General features: G+C 37.7%; 1 protein-coding gene across 5 annotated transcripts in view; it reads left to right on the top strand.

Annotated features, from left to right (window-relative positions):
• Positions 1 to 12,088, top strand: part of drp2 (dystrophin related protein 2) — a 291,935-nt gene that overhangs the window by 160,861 nt on the left and 118,986 nt on the right. Inside the window, exon 1 of one of the 5 annotated variants that reach the window (XM_032554733.1) lies at positions 8,014 to 8,162. The exons of the other annotated variants lie outside the window; for them this stretch is intronic. The gene's annotated coding sequence lies outside the window, so the exon portion shown is untranslated. Of the gene's footprint in view, positions 1 to 8,013; positions 8,163 to 12,088 lie in introns of those variants that run through there. 5 annotated transcript variants of the gene reach the window in all.

The raw sequence follows: 12,088 nt of genomic DNA, 5'->3' as shown, positions 1-12,088 counted from the left end.
GATCTAATGCCTTTTCTAACCCAAGTTTGTAGTATACCATCTGTTATAGGTTGGGGAATGTTGGGGTTATCTTTAAGTGGTGTGTTAACCAACAATTTTATGTTTAGGTTTAAGAGAGCGTGTAACTGAAGCCATGCGTTGTAGGTAGCTAAAATTAAAGAATTTGATGTAATTGTAGAAAGTTGCTTTTTTGAACTCAAGAAGGGAATGGTTGCTAATGACATGGATTTCAACTCTTGTTGCTCTATCGAGATCCACCTCACATCATTGCCATTTGAATAAATCCACATCCATAAAATACGGAACTGGGAGGTTAGGTAATACATTCTGAAATTTGGAAGATTTAATCCACCTTTAGCATAGGGAGCCTGTAAAGTAAGAAGCTTAACTCTTGGGACCTTCTTCCGCCATAAAAATAGAGATATTGCTTTATCTAAATCTTTAAAAAATGTCATTGGGACTTTTAAGGGGACACATTGAAATAAGTAAATAAATTTAGGTAATATAGACATTTTAATTGAGTTAACTCTGCCAATCAAAGATAGTGGGAGATCCATCCATCGTTCCAGCTCTGTCTTGGTTTTATTAATTAATGATGTGTAATTCTTTCGGTAAATTTGATCATACGAGGAACTAATATTAATGCCAAGGTATGTAAAGCCATCCATGCACCATTTAAATGAACCAGGCAGTAATTGTGCCTCCTGTTCTGTCATATTAAGTGAAAACGCTTCACTTTTGGAGTAATTGATTTTGTAGCCAGAAACTGCACTGTATGTCCCAAGGCATGCCAGTAAAGATGGAAAGGACTGAGATATAAATACTAACAAATCGTCTGCATACAACGCAAGTTTATGTTCTTCTGTACCTACTTTTATACCTGTAATTGATAAGTCAGAACGGATAGCAATCGCTAATGGTTCTATAGCAATGGAAAATAGGCTAGGAGAACTTGGGCAGCCCTGTCTACAGCCTCGGGAGAGCGAGAAGGCGTCCGACAGAACCCCATTGGTCAAAATCTGTGATCTAGGGCTATTAAAGAGTGTTCTTACATATCTAATAAAGGTTTCACCAAAATTCATAGCTCTCAGGGTCTCAAAAAGAAAATCAGGTTCAATTCTGTCAAACGCCTTCTCAGCATCCATAGAAAGTATCACCAGGGGGTACCTCTGTCTTTTAGCAATATCAATAACATGAAACAACCTCCGAATATTGTCTGCTCCCTGTCGGTTCTTAACAAAACCTGTCTGGTCTGCATGAATAATTTTTGGGATTATTTTCTCCAGTCGAGATGCTATTATTTTAGATAGATCTTATAGTCGGTGTTGAGAAGGCTCAGGGGTCTATAGTTACCGCACTTTTGTACATCTTTTCCAGGTTTGGGAAGTAATGTTATTGTTGCAAGTTCTAAAGTTTGAGGAAGTGCTGTCTGTTGGAATGCCTCCTTGATCATACTTGTAAGTGGGGTTAATAATTTGTTTGAAAAGGTTTTAAAGTATTCAATTGGAAAGCCATCCGGTCCTGGGGTTTTATTATTTTGTAATGATTTAACAGCAAGGCGAACCTCCTCCTCACTTACCTCACCATCCAGTATGTCTTTGTCAGTTGTATTAATCTTGGGTAAATGTAATTGATTCAAAAATTGTTTTATATCTACACTGTCTTTGTGACGTTCAGATTTATATAATAATTGATAATATTTTTTAAATTCCAAATTTATGTCCTTTGTATTTTCTAAATGTCTACCATCATCCGTTTTAATTCTCTGAATAAATTTTTCATTGTCCTCCTTTTTTATTTGCCACGCCAGTAGCTTGCTTGTTTTATTGCCGTATTCGTAGTAATGATATTTTGTTCTAGCCATTGCTGCCTCAGCTTTACTTGTACAGAGGTTGTCATATGAAATCCGTTTTTGTTTTAAAACACTAAGTAATTCTGGGTGTTTTGTTTTTGAATGGTCAATCTCCAAAGTCCTTATATCTTTTTCTAATTGAGCAAGCTGTTCCCTTTTTTGCTTGTTTTTATGTGACACATATGAAATAATATGCCCCCTCATGTACGCTTTGAGTGCTTCCCATATATTTGAATGTGAGGAGGTATTTAAATTTACTTCTAGATACATATCGATTTTGGCATTCATAAAAGTGACAAATTCAGGATCTCTAAGAAGATATTCTCTGAATCTCCATCTAGGAGAAGAGGAAACAGGATGATGAAATTCTAATTTCATTTGTATGGGATTATGGTCTGAAATCGTGGCTGCTAAATAAGAACAGGTTTTAATTTGTGACAAAAGTGGGTGTGAGGTTAAAAACATGTCTATTCTTGAATAAGTGTTGTGGACATTGGAATAGAATGAGTAGTCTTTGCAAGTTGGATTACGTAAACGCCATACGTCCCCCAATCCTAATTCTTTCATGCCCTGAGCCAGAGCCACCGCAGATCTGGTTGGTGTAACAAGTTTAGGAGAGGAGCGATCCATTGATGGATTTAGAACCAGGTTATAGTCACCGCCCAATATACATGGAGCTTCAATCGCAGCCAGTTTTAGAATCAAGTCATTAAAAAATTCTGGGTTGTCTAAATTTGGGCCATATAAGGATACAAGTATTACCCTGTTTGTATTTATTACACAATCTACCAGAATGAATCTGCCGAATCTATCATTCTCCATATAGTTTAACCTAAATCTGAGGTTTTTATTGATAAGTAAGGCTACACCTCTAGCTTTAGATGAAAAAGAGGAATAAAATACATGGCCAACCCAATCCCTGCGCAACTTTAAATGTTCTATATCTGTGAGATGGGTCTCTTGAATAAAGGCGATGTCTGTGCTTTGTTTCTTAAAGTATGTTAGAACTTTCTTCCTTTTAATGGGGTTGTTAATCCCTCTAACATTCAATGAAATACAGTTTAATAGTCCTATCTTATTCATTATAAGTAATATGAAAAAATATTCTGGTTAAGTGACAACACAAAATGCACATAACTTGGACAAAATAAAGAAATCTCTGGCCCTTTGCTATAAGTTTACAGCTTTCAATACTCACAGAATGAACCCCATAGAGAGAGTGCCCCACAAATCCCAAGAAAAATAAAATAATAAAGAAAACCCACATTTTAACACCCAGTAAACAAACTGTGGGATAAACCCCGCTTCTAAACATTTGTGGTATCCTCAGCAGAGAACATTTTTTCTAAAAAATAAGGATATGTTTGCTCCAGCAGAAACCACTCAAGAACTATATTAACTATATTTAACAAAAAATACTTAACACACCTGTAGTGTTAGCAGGCACAGGTGCGCCCGATAATACACGAAATGGTTTAACATTTGAGGCACAGCCAGTAATTATGGATTATCTTATGTAACGTTATTTTACCGTTAACAGTCATGGTGCGTGGTCATCTTGCAAAGGAAATGTTCTATCCCTCATCCCGAACAGTGGACAGGAAGGTCTCCACCTCAGATGGGGCTGAAAAAAGCTTAAATCCACCTCCGTGTCGAATCCTCAGTTTAGCAGGGTAGCGGGTGGCGTATTCAATATTTTTCTCCCGTAGTTTTTTCTTCACCTCTTTAAAAGCGAGCATTTTGCGTTGCACCTCGATGCTGTAATCTGGGTAAAATGAGACTCGATTATTATCCAACTGTACCGTCCCCTTGTCCCTGGCCAAACGGAGCACTTTGTCCTTGTCCCTGAAGTTCAGAAACTTCACGAGGATAGGCCTGGTCCGCTCCGACGCTCTCCCCAGGCGGTGTGCCCTCTCGATGGTAACCGGGTTTGGGAAGTGTTCCTCCCCGAGAAGCCGCGGGATTAGCCGTTCCACGTAACCAATCATGTCGGTACCTTCGGATCTTTCTGGGATGTTTATAATTTTGACATTTGATCTCCTGCTCCGGTTTTCCAAGTCGTCCGATTTCTCCTTCAGGAAAGTTATTTCCTTCTCCATTTTGAGTATGCGTGCTTGAGCGTCAGAGAGGTTGTCTTCGTTAGCTCCAACTCTGGTTTCCATTTCCTGCACCTGTTCAGCCAGCGTTGACAATGACTGTTCTATTTTTGTTAGCGATTGTTGGATATGGTCTATTTTTTGATTTATATGCCCAGTGAGCTCTTCTTTCGATTCACGGATAGCCTTCATCAGGGATTTTAGTGTTGGTTTATCTTGATCAGCCGCCATCTTCCCCACGTGAGAGGACTCTCTCTCAAGCCGACGAAAAACGTCCAAAAACAGCTAAATCTCAGCCCTAATTAGTCAGGTTCGAGTAGTAAGTATTTGTTCACTGCTTCGGGAATAAATTCTATATCTGGAGCAATGTAGTCGTTAGTATAAAGCCATCACCGCTGAGGACTACCTGGAGCTCACCGACACACGTCTGCCTGCAGAGGCTGCATCACGTGACCTCCCGTACGCCAAGTTTTAGTGTGAAAACTGTGCACTCTTTTATGCATGAGGCCCCTGGTCTTTAGTTCCAGTATTCACCCTCTCAGTATTTAAACCTCTCTTCTGCTTACTCTTCTTGCTGCTTCCTCCTGTTATATCTTACTTTCTTTGAATGTATGGTTTTTGTTCTCCTCTGGCTCCCTGTGAGTTTTATAAGTTTGTTTATCTTTTTTTTCATTTAGTCAACGTCTCGGACTGTCTGGATTTGAATCCACCATCAAAACACACCTCATTTCAATCTCTTTCTGCAAGTTTAGATTCAGACTTTTGTTTTTTTGTGCTTCTTTCTTGCCTTTACGTCTGTTTTCTTTTCTTTCAAACTTTTTCCCCATCTTTGTCTTTCTTTTTAATTTTTGTGTCCATAACATTTTAAATTAACCCAAAGGAATTTCAAATAAGTGGAGCATCATGGCAAAAGTCATTCTGCTCTGCTTATGAAAGTATAGGCTTGTACACAAAACCCTTAACATTACAGTCAGACCTGCACTTAGATAGTGTATATTACAATTTATATTATAGTTTGTTCTTGTATTAGAATGGCCCTGTCAGAGCTCAAACATTACTATTCACAAATACTCCCCAGCAAATGAGACGGAGGTTGAGGTCTTTTGTAAGAATTAAATAAAGAACCGGTCTGTCGTTGTGTAAAGCTGCCAGAGAAATATCCCTTGAAAAACTTGTAGCTGTAGTTGCAAATCAAGACGCTTCTACAAAGTGTTGACACACTAAGGCGAAACGCATACTCTGATTTATAGAGTATGTTTTTTTAAGTATTTCAAAGTTGACTGCATTTTTTTCAGCTACCATTACAAATGTGCATTAGTATGTGTTTGTCTAACACTTCAAATCTCCACAAACATTGAAGTATGTGAGAAATTGTGAAAAGGTTTGTGGACAACCTGTTTGGTTTTGTACACTGAGGAATATTTTGTTCAAGGCTCCATTTCCTTTTGCTCACTTAAGCATCATTCGGCTCAGTTTTTCCCATGGAAAAAGTCACTATAGAATGTTAAAGTTATTATCATCAAAGAATAAACGTAACATATCTTTGCAAATGCAAGCATAACGTGTAGGGTTGTTGTGAACTATTATTTTAGTATTTGAGTAATCTATCAATTATTTTGATGATTAATCGAGCGATCAATTAGGATATTTTTTTCAGAAAATAAAATATTGGTAAATACTGTCATAACAGCAGCAGTATTAATAAAATTACATATTTGTGCATCGCTAACAATAACTTTTCTTAGTAGTTTAAAAAATGTAATTGTTACAATAATAGCTCACTTTTTAACTTAACCTGGACAAAGATTGTGCAAAAATCTGAAATTATATTCAATTTAATAATAAAGAGGCAGGCTCACAAAGTCTAGACTCCAGTTTTTTGTTCATGTATTCATCTTCAGTCAATTTAATAGATAAACTCTCCCTTTGTCTAACTGTTTATAGTTTCTATGTCCACGTTCGCGACCGGATTTATCTCCTTTGTCACACACAGAAACGCATCTACCAGCTACGGACCGTCACTAAGCGCTCTGTCACCCATTTGTTGCGACTGGGATGGAGGTAAATTTATTTTCCGGTAAAGCTATACTTACGCTAACCGTCAGCTATAGCACTCCGGTGTGTTTCGTCTATATCTGCATCCGCATACACTCTGAACCAGCCACTAGGCAGCAGCCATTTTAAGGATGCTTATTGCCCTCCATATCCCTGAAAACCGATAAAATCAATCAATAAAATCCCCTGGGCCAAATTTGAAAATTAGATGTTATCATGCTAACACTTAGCACTTAGCAGCAACTGATAGGCGAAAGTAAAAGTGTTGCGCAACATAAATAATCACCTGTCTGGAACATGGTGTGCTAAATAGTAAAACAACCTTTAACGACGCTTCGAGGCACACAATTTTCCTCAATAAATCTTAGTAATCAAAGTACTCAAATCACTCGAGGAATTGTTAAGCTCTAATAATGTGTCATTTATATCTGCAGGGTAAAATAAGAGATCTTGATGTTGGCCGCTAACTATAGAAAACAATCCTTTGTGTTGTTTTTCTTTCACAAAATACTGGATGTGTGACTTTTACATTTCTTCTTTGAAACTTTAAACTAAATTGGATCATGAAATACGACAAAATCCACATGAAACCAACGCTGCTCATCATCTCATAGAGCAACCAAACTCAGTGGGTGTAAAGACATCCAAAGCAGCTGAAGGAGTCAAGATGCCAAAATGGTCTCAGAAATATGAAAAGGCCTTCACTCTGTGTGGGGAAAGAATCTACAATGTTACAAGAATGCGCTGGGTGTCTGGAAAGTCTCGTTCCGTTTAAAGGGACACAATCGATGTGTTGTCTGGTGTGTCCCCGCTGCTGTCCTCTCTGGACAGATTCAACTTTAATTGCTTATTTCTGTATTTGTTTCAAAACGGGAACCCGGCCGACTCCCTCACGTCCTGCCTGACGATTTTTATGCTGGTTATTGAAGGCGTAAGATGCAATTGATCATCTCTAGATCACTTCTTTAGGTTTGTCAACTCAGGTAAAGAGACTGATCAGAAAATGATCTGAAGAATTTGAAAGATATCAATCATTTTGATTCCCTTGTATGTCTGGACATGTAAGAGGAATTGACAATAAAGCTGATTGATTGATTGATTGATTGATTGATTGATTGATTGATTGATTGATTGATTGAAAAGTAGAAAGAACACTATTGGAAAAAGCCACTTTGAAAAACTACAGGAAGCCTAATATTTAACAAAAATATATTTTAGGAGATCCAAATGCATGTCCATATTTTCACATACAACCTCAAAGATGCATACATTTTATAGTTTGCTTACATCAGGATGTTTTAGTGATCATCTGAATCATTTTAAATTTGATATAGACATTGTTTTTACAGTTTTTCATATGTTAAATATGAGATATTTACATGTTCGGTCTACTGTAATTTAATCAGTTCACAGAAAATAATTAAAATGGAAGACAAAAAATGTCATAAGATGATGACAGGTAGAAATAGCTAAAACAAATACCCAAAGTCGTAAAAAATCACAAAACAATTATCCAATCCAGGACTTAACAGCGTAGTTTCAAATTCTTGAATTCTACTTTTTTGAAGAACTTAATTTAATGAAACACACATAAATCACTCAAAAAGAATCTGAACAGAAAATATTATGTGAAAGAGCTGAGAGCAGATTTGTATGTACATGTATTTGTGTGCACAGACATGTATGTAGTTGTAGATGTAAGGCACATGTTGTAGGTTTTATGGGTTATGCCATGTTGTGCTTACTATCTGTATATATTTAGTGTTTATAAAGCCTGATGAAGATCGGGTCAATGCTATGTTAAAATCTTAGTAATGTAATTGTTGAGTGCATGAACTTTCTTTTCAATATGAGCTTACGTTGCATTCCCATTTCTCAGTGTGTGGGTTGAAGGACAGGCAGATGGCCTTTTCCTGTTCGTGATGCAAAATGGGGGATAACGTAGGGGTAAGCAGGAATCTATGAGGACAGAGCGAGCTTTGACCAGGACAGAAATCTCCACTGCTTAGGTCACCCGACTCCTTCCCATGTTTGTGCTTCTTTCCCCTCTTCCATATTTCTTCCAGCGCACGTCTAATACATCTTTGCATTCTCTGCCAGCACTGGGTAAATACAGACAGCTCACCTGTGGTAGCGGCACAGCAAACGTGCTGTTTAAGGTAGGCTTTGCACACCATGAAAGAATTTGATTTATCTGCAAAACTCTGGTAATGAGAGTAAATCGTGACTCCTTAGCTGCTTTTCAGAGGTTCAGTTTTGAGTTTTTTCGATTAAAATCAACATGTACACACGGTGTAGCAACGCTGTGGCTTTGATCTTCTCATACTTTATCTGCACGGTTAAACTGTCTTTTCTCTGTTTCTGTGAAATCCAGCAAAGCGCTGCGTGCAATCTTTTATCCTCTGCAGCTCTTTTGATTTGAAATTCACACATTGTCTGGAAACTATCCTTCCAAGCTCTTTTGGGTTGAGTGGTTCAAAGAAAAGGGAAAGGAGAGAACAACAAGAAGGTTTGTGGTCGTTTCTGTCCCCAAACGAGTAATTGGGCCGTGATTTGTGTCTGAACCTGCCACAAAAAATACACAAGTGAGTCGTGGCTCGAGCAGAAGCCGAATATCGTTTGTCATTTTGCGGCTTGTCAGTATATTTGGGGTGAAAAACACTGAACTTCCTCTTGACTGAGCAATGCCACATCCAATCAGGACTGTAAATAATGCATGTTTAGAGCTTGACTCATGGTTTTGAAGTTTAATGCAAGAGACAAAGTCTTGTTCTGTGAGCTGGTGAATACCTGCAATGATGCAGAGGATTTCATCAGAGAAGCAGATGGTTGAAACATCTGAATGACACTTATCTTTTTTTTATTGATGGAATTGTGGTTCCTTCGACCTTTTGTAAAGTCGCAACCACAAACACCACTGTTTTTACTGGGAGTTTTATGTGTTTGAATTACAAAAGCAGTGGACAAATCTGAAGGAAAAACACTACATGGTTGTTAAAATTATTCACCAAAATAATCTGAGAAGTGTCAAATTATGTTTTTTACTAACTCACATTTTGCTGCAATTAGAACTGCGCCTCTTTTTGGGCACATCTTTTTGGGATGACATTTTTATCCCAATTATCTTTGCAAAAATAGCTAAACCTCAGTCAGATTAAATGAAGAGCAATTGTGAACAGTAGTTTTCAGTTTTGCTGCAGACTTTTAACTGGACTGGTATTATAAAAGTGAAATAAGGATTTATTTCAATAATTAATTTAAAACTATGTCTGTATGTTGAAAGTCCTGCTCCACGATGACACTCAGTTTTTTATTTAAATGTAAATAAAGTAGTTTTATTTTTCAAAAGTGAGTCACTTCACATTGCTTGATTATCTCTTTGAGTCACGCAGAGTTTGATTTTGATGCTTGCACACAAACGACCCACAAGGTGTAACATGATTTTAAAAAGTAAGTTTAAATACAATCTTCTGTCTTATTGTTCTTAAAGTGCCATATTATTAAAGGCACTTTTAATAACTTAAGGCAGTGTTTCCCAACCCTGGTCCTCAAGCCACACTGCCCTGCATGTTTTAGGTATTTCCTTGCTTCATTCCAGCTGATTTCAATTGATGACTGATCAACAGGCGTTTCTTGAACTGCAATCAGTTGAATCAGGCACATTAAAGCAGGAAAACCTCTAAAACATGTAGGACAGTGTGCCTTGAGGACCAGGGTTGGGAAACACTGACTTAAGGAGTAAGAGAAGTGTTGTTGGACTAAGGAGCAAAAGTTGGTCAGAACTCATCAATGGCAAGCCGTTTTAACACCTATAAGGTAGAGGGGCGGATCTTTAAACTAAATATAAATAAATCAGTTCTTACTATTAAAAATTACATTTTCAGAGTAAGTTTAGTTTTATCTGTAGGTTCTTCCTCCTGAGCTGTGGATCTCTGCAGATCCTCCAGAGTTACACTGGGGTTTTTTGTGAACTTATCTGAATTTCTAGTCTGTCTAGGTTTTGGTAGCTTTGCAGCAGTTTGCCATATTTTTATTTTTATATGACATATTTGGGATAAAATTTTATAACCTAACTATTTAAAAACTCTTTAATAATTTTAAAATGTGTCTTATGTGTTCCTTCGTTTTCGTGTTCAATATTTTCTAAACCACCTCTGAGAGGTTCACAGAACAGATGGATTTATACTGAGATTACACTAAACTCAGTAAAACTGAATATAAAGAAATATCACACTTCTTAAGACGTTGATTTGCTAAAATAAACAAAAATCATGTATTGTTTTCGTTCCGTTAAACAATTATGCACTTCTTTGCCTTTGTTTACTACATATAGCCCAGTAAAATAGGTTTTTGTGGTTGTAATGTTTTGCAGGATGCTGTATTTCAGTGTAGAAATTGCACCAATCTCAGGTTGCTAGCAGAAATGTCTCCCCTTCTTCAGGGTTCACTGTAGAAACAAATCTTTTCCTCCAAACTATCTGTTGCCCTCCGGGTTTTATTTTGATGTTGGCACTGATGGGGTCGTTGACTGTCAGCGCTCACATTCCAAAAAATGGCCGATTTTGAAGGCAAACAAACAAATATGGCTCTTTTCTGCTCTCACACTTCATTGTGTCAAACATGGCCTTTGTTGCCTCACTCCTAAACACTTTGGGAAAATAAATAAAACCTGTCAGAACCCTACACAGGTTCCAATTTCATTTCTTTTAGCGGATTGGAGCTCAAGTAAGGTCCTTAAAGTGCTAACTGCATGCAGAGTCTCATGTGACCTCTGATTACCAGAGAAGGGAAAGAGGCAGAGAGAGGAGAAGAGTCTGTGAGGGATGTGCTGATTCATATAAGACTCGCCTACACTAACCAGAGCTGTCTGAGTCCGGAAGAGGGAGAAAAAGAAGAGGAGAGATAACGGGAGACAGCAATGGGAATGAGATGGGGATGATTCATGTAAAAAAAAGAAAGAAGAAACCTCCTCTAGCAGATCTGGAGTGAGGTAACGCCACAGACGAAGGAAACCGTAGAGAGAAGAATGAATGCACAGCAGAAAGGAGTGGAGGGGAGGCAAAGGAGGGTAAAGATAAAGAAAAGGGATTAGTCTGCCTTGAAAGAAAGTCTTTCCCTCATTGGGGAGCTGTAAACTCAAATGTTGACACTGCAACAAAGTTTTCTCCTCCTAATTTATGTCGGGTTCACTTTGTTGTAGGCAAGTCCACCTGAACTTGGAGGAAAAGTTTTTAAAAGAAACCAAATTAACATGCTTTAAACCAGGAAAAAAGTCATTGTAGATGGGAATATGTATAATTCCTAATACGGTTCAGTATATTAAAAGAAGAAACTTGTATAAAGTTGGAAGTTTTGAACTTCATAAAGAATAAAATACAATATACTTTATTGATCATCAAGGGGAAATTGTTATTTGTTGACAAGCTACTCCATCCAAGGTGTTAAACAAGTATAACCATAAGCAATATATTAAGCTAAACTAAATTTAATTTTTGCTTGGAATTTCGGAGGCATGTTGTCAGTAGTTCATAGAAAAAAGAACAATGTTAAATCAAAACACATAACTTGGCTCATTTAACATCTGAGCCAGAGTTGTGTGTGTTATGTGTGTGTTTTTGCAGCAGATGGATGTTTGCTGCTGTCAGGGCTATAGGCTTAGTTTTCCTGCAAACCCTCTGATAAGAACAAACTGACCAAACGTAGCCTGATCACAGTCTGTGCACGTCTGCATACAGTATGGGAGGTTTGGGTGTCTGAGGGCGTATTTGGAAGCACAGCTGGTGTTCAGTCATATGTTGTGAATTGCATAAAAAATAGAGAAACCTCATATCAGGACCTGTGAACCCAGAAAGGCTCCTGCTGCCCTGAAAGCCACACATTTGAGTGTGTGAGTGTGTTTTCTGTTTGTGTGTTGGTGTGCGTGGGCTTCTCCCTCGGTTTTTTTCCCCTCTTTGGTCCATCAAGGGGATTGCACTTCTTCATGTTGCCTTACATACCCTCACACTCTAAAAGTCTGGAATAAAAGAAGCTTTTTGTCTGCGTTTGTTTTTTAGAGTTTAATGGAATGGAATAATGGGATAAAACC

This window comes from Xiphophorus hellerii, chromosome 23, assembly GCF_003331165.1.
Source record: "Xiphophorus hellerii strain 12219 chromosome 23, Xiphophorus_hellerii-4.1, whole genome shotgun sequence".
NCBI lineage: Eukaryota > Metazoa > Chordata > Actinopteri > Cyprinodontiformes > Poeciliidae > Xiphophorus > Xiphophorus hellerii.
This window is presented reverse-complemented; position numbering and strand designations above follow the sequence as displayed.